The sequence below is a fragment of the Chenopodium album genome, chromosome 17 (assembly GCF_948465745.1).
Source record: "Chenopodium album chromosome 17, dcCheAlbu1.1, whole genome shotgun sequence".
NCBI classification, from domain to species: domain Eukaryota; kingdom Viridiplantae; phylum Streptophyta; class Magnoliopsida; order Caryophyllales; family Amaranthaceae; genus Chenopodium; species Chenopodium album.
Genome location: NC_137850.1, coordinates 10,907,275 through 10,917,568, shown reverse-complemented (window position 1 = coordinate 10,917,568; position 10,294 = coordinate 10,907,275). Strand labels below are relative to the sequence as shown.

The following is a 10,294-nucleotide window of genomic DNA, read 5'->3' as shown; positions in this document are numbered from 1 at the left end:
CCATCTTCGTATTGGGGTTGGGGTTGGGAATCATAATTACAAGAAGAGGTATCATGGTCATATGACCCACAATTTTCACAAAACAAACATCCGTGAGGCATGTTATTAGAAGTAGAGGGAGAAGTGTTAGAATTCATACCTCTCCCCTTAGATTGGGAGGGATGCTCTTGTATTGAACTAGAGGTCTCTAGTTTTGCCTTAATGGACGTCATCTCCTTTCCAAGGTTGGCGATTTGGGAAGTCAAATTGTTGATGGCATTAAGGTGATCGACGGAGTAAACCGCATTTCCTCCCTTGTTTAGAGAATCTCTCTCTCCTTCTTGCTAATCCATGTGGTGCCTCACCACATCCTCAATTATCTCTATGACTTGCTCCTTCGTCTTGTTCATAATCGGGCCACCCGCTCCCGCATCCAAGCTAGTCTTTTCTTGTGGGCTCAAGCCCCCATAGAAAATTTGAAGCACTTGATATGACGGAATTCCATGATGAGGGCACTCCCTTTGATATTCCTTGTATCGTTCCCATGCTTCAGATATGGTTTCACTAGCTTTTTGACGGAAACCTTGGATCAAAGCCCTTGCCTCGGCCGTCTTCTTTTGAGAATAGAATCTTCCTAAGAAAGCCGTGGTGACCTCATCCCAAGTTCTCAAGGAGTTAGGCCTCACCTCCTTCTCAAGCCATTCAAGAGCCCTTCCTATCAAAGAAAAATGAAATAGCTTTAGTCTCACAAACTCTTGAGTTACCCCATTTACCTTGATTGTGTTGCAATATTTTTTGAACTCGTTCAAGTGTGCAAGAGGGCTCTCATGTTTTGCTCCACTATATTGCCTCCTTTCAATCAAATTAATCATTGCGGGCCGAATCTCGAAGTCATTGGCTTGAGTAACGGGTGGAGCAATGCCGCTTGAAGCTCTATAAGCTCCCGGAGTTCCCAACTCCTTTAAAGGTCTTTGAGGTGGTGGTTCCGCGTCACTCATTTGGTCTCGATCCTCCTCGAAATTGGTCTCTCTAGTTGGGGGAGTAGTAAACGGCCTAGAACCGGCTCTCTTTCTCCTTCTATAAGTTTGCTCAATCTCGGGATCGTAAGGTACCAAGATCCTGTTATGAGTTCTGCGCATACACTCTCAACAAACGCAATTAGTAACAAGGCTACAAGTGTAACCAAAAAGAAACAATCTTTTTTATTTTTTTTTTATGGTGAACTAGACTCAAGTAATCAATTAGCAATCAACAACACCGTTCCCCGGCAACGGCGCCATTTTGATGGGCGTTAGAACGGTCGCACATTCCACACTCAATCAAACACATTTATTAACAAACACCTTACAAACCAAGCATAATGACAAGTAAGAGTTTGGTCCACAAGGAACGGGATATGGTTGCCAAAGATCTTAACACTTAAGCTAATTCGAAGTCAATGGTGAATTGGGGTTCGTCAAGAAGACAAACAAACTATGGTTCTAAATCAATGGATTGAGGACACTAGGGAATGGGATCCACTCGACCAAGGCAAATAGACAAACAGGGAGTGAAATTGATAAGATATAGCAAGGACTATATGTAAGATCAACCTCATGCAATTAGCAAACAACTCACACTACTAAACTTAGATTCCTCATTAGTTTAGCAATAAAAGATACATAATCAAATTGCAATAAGTAATGCCATGCTTCATTCACATTTTCATGTCAAACTAAGCATATCATGCTATCAAGCTCCTAAATCAAGGGTAGCTAATCCTATCATTGAAGAACTAACAAGCAATCTCATATAATCAATTTAATTGCAATACAAGCATCAATGCTTCTCCCACATTTGCATAATTAACCCAAAAGGTTGAGCTTCACCCAACCCCTAGCAAGGAGACTACTCACAACTCATATTTATCAACATGCAAACAAGTATTAGGGTTCTAACTTCTTCAATAATTGGGGAAAAATGATTAACAATTGAAATAACTATCATCCAATAACAAATTATCAAGAACTAAGAAGATTTAAATATCATGCAACAACAAATAAAATCATAAATTAAATGGAGAAAAGTAGAAGGAAGTTACTAATTGAGGCTTGAAATTGTTGAATACAAAGTGCCAATCTTGAGAAACAAACTTGAAACCAACTATTACAATGATTGAATTGATGAAAATTAAGCTAAATTAATTAAAAGGAATGTTTCAAACTAAGAGGAGTCTCTAAAAACTAGGCTATATATGTCTCTACCACAAATGAACTAAAGGGGAAGTATTTATACTCCCCGAAACACATAGGGAAATCCGTCAAAAGAAAACAGATTCCCAGCGAAGGAGCGCCCGCTCCACCTGAGGAGCGCCCGCTCCAGGTTGCTGCACGCCCTCTCCAGCTGTCTTCAGAATACAAGTGGTTTTGAAAGTTTGGGGAGGAGCGCCCGCACCTCACAGGTGCACGCCCGCTCCTCACAGGGCACTTGGCAGTAAGTTTGCAGGAAGTTTGGAGCGCCCGCTCTTGAGAGGTGCACGCCCGCTCCAGCAGGAGCGGGCTCTCCTTTCTCTAATTTTCTTGCCTTAGACAAAATCCATGCATCGAATGCTTGCCCAACTGAATCAATAAACCTGCAAAACATGGACAAACACAAACCAAGGAGGGGCAAGGCCGAGATAAAACATTTTCATTCAAAACGGGTTAGAAAGAGGGGAAATGAATGCAAAACCGGGTTTAAATTAACACAATAAGTGGTCAAATAAACCACTTATCCGTTACCGCTTTTGCAGAATCCACCTTTTCTTTATCTCCTTGACAATCAACATTGTGGAAATCACAGTAGGGAGATCACGCCTCTTCTTGGCTTTAGGCGGGGTTAGGTCAGACGATGAACACAAAGACTTACCGATGTGTGTTGTGATACCGGTTGGGAGTTCCATTGTTTAATGTCTCGACGCCGTGCTCAGCTTATTCGAGGGTTTTTACTATAAGGACATTTTTGGTGACCACGCGGAATCGTGTGCTGGTATTGTGGGTTTTAAACATCGGCATATTCTTGTTCGGGATACCCTTGTTGATGTTTGCTATAGGAATGGGATTTCAGAGATAAAGGAGGTTGACATTGGGTTATCTTGAGGGAACAACGGGGCCCTTAGACCTGCAAATGTGTTACTTTATTCTTGGGATCGTGGTCGTCATATTTGTGTCAATTTGACTGGGACTTCTCTTTTGACACGTTCTGGGCTATCTTACTTTGTTTCTAGATGTGGTATGGCTATGCGGCTCATCGGAGCAGGTCAAATATGAATCTAGTTGCCGAGCAATTGGATATGGATTCCTTCCCTTCTCCTTTTCTTTACTTGTGGAATTACACAAGGAGGCTGTTGCGTTGCTAAAACAGGTTTAAAAGTTCTCGACGACTCAGGACATTAGAGCTCGAGCTGCTGCTCATATTTTTACTAGGATAGGATTTTCTATAGCTAGAGCAGTAGGGGCTCAGATTTTATCTCAGCTTCCCACTAATTTACTATAAGTTGTATAACTTTATCTGTTTTTGAGATATAATAATAATAATAACAATAATAACAATAATAATAATAATAATAATAAAGCAGCTCTGAGTCTAGGTCTTCGATAAAATGTCTGCTTCAAGAAGAGAGTATTTCCCGTGCTATTTGTTCTTGGATTACACTTAGTGGTAATTTGCAGCTTGTAAGGGATACTTTGGCAGAGGATTCTCTTACTTTCTCAATAGTTGATGACGAGGACCTTGATTTGGAGGAGCGTAATATCAAGCAGTGTCGTAGGAAGATTTGATATGGCCATTACACCACTGTAGTCCGGGTCCTTTCTTGTTCAGGTGTTGCTCCTTCTAATGAGGCCACTCTCACAGATTTACGGTCTAAACACCCTACTTCTCCAGCTCAATCCTTACCTGATATATATGGCGATCACCTTCATCTCGTTACTACTTATGCTGTTGTTTTTTTATCGCTTTAAGAGTTTTCCACATGGCACATCATGTGGTAGCGACGGATTACGTGCTCGGCACCTTATGGATTGCTTAAGTGGTGCTATTGTGGCTGTATCAGATGAGTTAGTTGACTCTATTTCTGGGATGGTTAATCTCTTTCTAGTGTGAAGGTGTCCTATTCAACTAGGAGAGTATATTTCAAGTGTTCCTCTTACATCACTTGTCAAGCTCAGTGTTGGTATTTGTCCTATTGTTGTGGGTACTGTGTGGCGACATCTGGTTTCAAAGGTGGGTGCTGTTATGGTTGGCCAGTTTTTAGGAACTTACATTGATGGTCTTTAATTTGATGTTGGGGTTTCTTCAGGTGGTGAGGCAATTCTTCATGCAATGAATCGGTTGATTGAGGATCGTGGTTCTGATGTTGGTCTTTCTATGTTGTTGGTGGATTTTCAAAATGCCTTCATTCTAGTTGATCGTTCGGTCATGTTACTTGAAGTTCGTCGTCGTTGTCCGGGCATTTCGCGATGGGTTGAATTATGCTATTCTAATCCACCCAGATTATATTATGGGGACTAAACCTTATGGTCATCTCAGGGGGTGCAGCAGGGAGATCCCCTAGGTCCTCTACTTTTTTCTTTGGTTTTACAACCCCCTAGTGTGTAAAATTAGAGACTTTTGATGTATGCATGTCTTTAGGCTTGGTATTTAGATGACAACATTGTTACTGGTGACACGTTGGTGGTGGAGAAGGTTCTGCAGCTGATTATGGAGGAAGGGCCTTGTTCTGGGTTACATCTTAATGTGGAAAAAACTAAAGTTTTCTAGCCTACAAAAGACCCTCGAAGCAGGCTTGTGGGTGTCTTTCCACCAAATATTCTCAACCTTTGCATGGTGTTAAGTTGCTTGGTGGTCCTGCAATAGTTCCAATTCTGGTTTTAGTGGTGAGCTTGTGATGTAAAGGGTGACCAAGACCATTGCGCTTATGGATAAGGTTGCTATGTTGGATGATCCTCAGTGTGAGCTGTTGTTACTTAGGGCATATCATGTACTAGAGTTTCTAAACTCTACTTTGCATTGCATACTGGTCCTCCTAGTACTTTTGAGGCGGCTAAGCGCACTTTCGATGGGGCTCTTCGATCTTCCTTGGAGCGTATTGTTACTAGGGACGGCAACGGGTCGGATCTGGACCGGGTCCGGATGGACACGTATCCAGATCTGTTTTTGTATCTAGGATCCAGATTTGACCTAAATTCGTCGGATTTGTAAAATGGAGACCCGGATCCAGGTCTGACGGGTCCAACGAATCCGGGTCCAAAACGGGTCCAATATATTTTGCCTACTTTTTTGTAATAAATGTAATGTTTGGGTCAAAAAATGCATTTCAAACTTCCTTCGGGGGTTATTAACTTCAACCTAAATTAAAATTATACAACTAATCTAAAAACATAAAGTAACCAACTTATCACTTAAACTTTGAAATCAAAATTATAAACACCTGGGGCTGTAGTATGTTCCAAGGGCTGGGCTGTTCGCCCATTAAAGCGGTACGTGAGCTGGGTTCAGAACGTCGGTGTAAAATATCACAAAGAATCAATTAAAAAAGATCCCCCAATTCCAATCAGGAATTCGTTTGGTCCGCGCTTTTTTGTGATGTGAACCCCCTCGACGGCACTTTATTTCACAGGGTAAAAAGTATGATGTTACAAGTGAGCAAGTGAAAAAACAACGATGATGTATCCAATATGAGCATCCAAAATTCATCTCTTGAAAGGGATAATCATTATCACTACTAACATCTAGAGCTGTCAATTAGGGTAAACGGGTCGGGTTTGGGTCAGGTAAGAATGGGTCTGGTCAACTCGGGTCGGGTCAATTTGGGTTAATGCCGTAACCTATGTAGGTTGGGTCATGCTTGAGTCGTATCACGTTGGTTCATACGTCTTATCGGGTTTGGGTCGGGTTTAGGTCGGGTTAATAACAAGTCGGGTTACATTTGGGTCGGGTGAACAATAGGCCGGGTTTAAATCGGGTTTTCACGGGTTAAAGTGGGTTAGGGTAATTCTCGGGTTCGAGTCGGGTTCGATTCAAGTGAATAATTTTCGGGTTAGAATCAGGTCAATCGGGTCATTCTCGGGTTTGAGTCGGGTTCGGTTCAAGTCAATAATTTGCGGGTTATAATCAGGTCGGGTCATTTTCAAGTCGAGTCATTCTCGGGTTTGGATTAATTCGATCCATGTGAAGGAAAAATAAAAGGAAGATTAATATATGGTAATTAGAAAAGAGAGAAATTATGAAAAAAAATGAAATGTATGAAATGCGGTTAAAATTGGCACTGTACATTTTATGGAGATAAAAAAAAAAAAAGTATAGTTGTTGGTGTTTTATTTTTTTCAAATAAGATACCTTTTTTTTTTTGTTTAATTTCTTACCGTCATAAAATTTTAGCCATTGTTACAATTGTCACCCAAACATGAAGTTAGCTGATGGATTTCAAACAAAAGAGTTATTGACATTTTTACTACATGCATGATTTAGTGTGACCCGCGCAGCAAGTGGTTGGTTATTTTTTTGTTTTTCCCTATTGAAACTCACCGTTTGAATGAAGAGGCAGGCAAAAAAAATATATTAAAAGCTGAGTTTTGACCCACTCATACACAGGGCCGGCCCTTACCCTATGCGGCCGCACAGGGTACAACTTTGGTTGAGGTCTCAATTGTACAATCAAATATATAAATATTAGATGCTGCAATCTATAATGGGTAACTCACTAACCTCCCCACACCACTCTCTCTCATATGTTGGTGTAGCTCACCGTTGTAAATGATGACTTGTGAGTAACTCACCCCAGGAGGCACTTCACTCTTCCAGGTAACTGACATCCTTGGACCGTGTGCATCGAATTCATTATTTTAATTTTTTTTTTTTTTGCCTTCTAATTGTGTAAAACGACGTCGGTTTTGAGAAAAATTTCTTAATTTTTTATGTTGCGTCAGCAGCACAACGGACACTTGGTTATCATTTGAATATTGTAGCCGTTAGCTATTTGGATGAATATTTGCCATTAATTTGTATAGTTTTAAAAGTGCTAAAAATCTTATAACGGTAATTAAAAAAAATCTACATTACTTTTCAAAAAAAAAAAAAAAAAAAAATTTATCGTTGAGATTGTCATAATTTTATGGAAAAATTCACCAGAATAATACAAACTTTGCTTGTCCTTCTTTAATCAAGATAAACTTTGGATTATTCTTTATCAATACAAACTTTAACATACATTTTTTTTTAAACATGAAAAATTACCATTGACTTGTTAAATAGGTCACCATTTAATATATATATATATATATATATATATATATATATATATATATATATATATATATATATATATATATATATATATATATATATATATATATATATATATATATATATATATATATATATATATATATATATATATATATATATTAATCTGTATCTTTGTACATTACTAAAAAAAACAGTTAAGTTAAATTTTTAGAAGGTTTAGAAATAATAATTAATTTACCTTTAGCTAATAAAAAAAAAGAAAAAAAAAAACCCCCCTAAACAGCATTCACGAAACTCATTCCACCACCTAACCCACCATCCCCCACCGCTACCAATGACCCACTAAAACCACTAGCAACCCACCTAAAAACCCCACCTGCAAAACCCCACCTGCAAAACCCCCACTCAAACCCCCCCCCCCCCCCACAAACCCATCTTCGATTATCGTAATTGCCTAATTGGCATTGCCAAACACCTCACCTAAGTATTGTTGGTGGGTGAAGGGCTGTTTTAGGTGTGTTGGAAGGTCGTTTGCTGGGATTTTGCGGTTGGGTTCATTCGAATGAGTTGGTCGGCGTTGATGATGGCGGGGGTTGGGGTTGGAGTCCGGTGGTGGGAGAATATTAAGATTTTTTTGATCAATTTGTGTTAATTATACTTAGTTATGGATTTTTTAGAAGCTAATTAGTTTAGTTTGTGTAAAAAAATTATATTAGCTAAGATTTAATTAGTACTCTGTATTACTTTAGGGTTAATTAATTAGGTTTAGGTTAGTTAAGGATTAATTAGAAGTTAACTTATTAATAAGTAAGGTAATTAGAATTATCAATTATTAATACTACACATAACTTGTATTTAACCTATTATAGCAGGTCACATACATGTTGTGTCTTGTTTACAGAAAATACATATCAAACTTTATGTTGTTCAGGAATAATCTAAAGTTTGTCATATTTAAAGAAGGTCACACAAAGTTTGTATTATTCTTGTAAATTTTTCCTAATTTTATCTGTAATATTGACATATTTTTTCACAACTAAATTTTTACCCTCTCTCTATTAACCCACAACATTCAATTTTCACATTGTTTAAATCCAAAAAATATTAACCCTACTTATGGATCCTAATAATCCAAATCAACAATTTTCTAACCAATTCCCACAACAATTTCCAAACCAATTTCAACAACAATTTGTGCATCAATTACCCCAAAATTGTTCATCTATTGCAACGTTTCCAATGTCTCAACATTTAGGTAACCAACTAGATAATAATCCAGCAACTCCCAGGGGTGACTGAAGTAGTAACAAAATTCCTCTTGAAATCAATTCTCTGATGATGACAATGATGATGATGAAGAGGTTGACGTGGTAGATCCAAAAGAGAGAAACAACGCTTCAAGTAGTAAGTGGGGAGCACAAGAAGACAATGCACTTGTATCCGCTTGGATTCATTGAGCGCTTGATGATCCAGAGAAGGTGACAGATCAGACTTTAAGGGATATGTGGAAAGGTATATATGATTTGTATGAGCTAGCTAGGGTAGAAAAGCCTTCTATCATCCAACATAGAACTTTAAGGCTATGAAAGGTCGATGGGGTAGAATTAACAATGAATTAAACGTGTGGGTTGGTTGCTACACAGCAGCATAACGTAGAAATGGGAGTGGTACCAATAACAACCACAATGTCATGAATGACGCTCTAGAAATGTATAGAGCAACACAAAATGGAGCACGATTCACTTTACTCAGTGTATGGGAAGAGTTGCGTAATTGTGATAAATGGAGGCCAACAAACAAGTGTCGGAAACTAGTGAAAGTGATAGCTCTAAAAAATCAGAACTAGATACTTCTACGGATGACGAAAGGCGTGGACGACCCGATGGGGGTGGAAATGGCTAAAAGAAAAGGTAAATTAGTTGCTAGTTCTGGAATTAATAGTTTAGATTCGTTCACCCAAGCCCTATCAGAGATGAATATGATGAAAGGACAATACTTAAATGTTAATGAGAAGCGAGCAGATGTAGCAAAACAAATGTTGGATTATCTAAAGGAGCGAGATATCATGAAGAGATAGAGAAAAGAGGAGAAGAAGAGGTTCAGATTATTCAGTGTTCTACTTGCAAAATAACACCTCACCGAAGATGATGAAAAACTTCTTCAGAGACTAAAAGAGGAATTTAGCCATCTCTTAAGCTAGTTTGAGCGTCTTTTAAGTTAATTTCAGCTTAAATTTGTAGTTTTTCTTAAGTTATGATGTTTAGTTTATTAATTTTTAATTTTATGGTTATATCCTTTAATGTTGTAATGCATTTATTATTTATTTAAGGAGTGTTTTAATTATTTATTGTTATATTCTTTAATGTTGTAATTCTTTCATCTTCTAGAATGGGATGTCAGAAATTATGTTGTAATTGGATGGTAATCTGAGAACATTATCAATAATATTATCTACTAGATTACTGTGTGCCCATATAATGAATCGTAATTGGATAGAAATCTAATATTTTATCCAAATCTGATCGTCTAGAGTTGTGTGCATTAACTTTAATTGCTATAAAATGGAAATCTAGATATCTCATCAGAATTCTCATTTTCTTGAGTTGTGTGCCCATATACCTTGAATTTCTATATATAGTGGTTTACCTTTGTAGTTACTACACGCAAATAAAAATACCTTTTGTTAACAAAAAAATCCTAAGTCTAAACACTACTTTCTGCTTTCCATTTGTTTTTTTTTTTTTTCAAAAATGGACTTTGATTCAAATTCATCTAGTTCATCAAGTTCAGGATTTTTTGATATATGGTGAACAATTATGTTGAGTGGAACGAATCAATTACTCAGTGACGTAAAGAAGATGAATTGATTGAGAAATCAATTAAGTTTGCCGTTGTCCCTCTTGTGACCTCATCTTTTCAAGTCCCATCCACTCATGTTATGAAGAAAAAAAGGGAGTATGTACCAAGAGACCGTGAAGATGTTGACTCAAGGCTATACAATGACTATTTTAGTCCACAACCTCTTTACAATGATGCTATGTTTCGTTGA

The 10,294-nt window shown here is 38.0% G+C and overlaps 1 non-coding gene across 1 annotated transcript; it reads left to right on the top strand.

Annotated features, from left to right (window-relative positions):
- Nucleotides 1–477: 477 nt before the first annotated feature.
- Nucleotides 478–583, top strand: LOC145590494 (small nucleolar RNA R71). The gene has a single exon (XR_014102085.1). It is a non-coding gene; the product is annotated as a small nucleolar RNA R71 (small nucleolar RNA).
- The last annotated feature ends 9,711 nt before the right edge of the window (nt 584–10,294 follow it).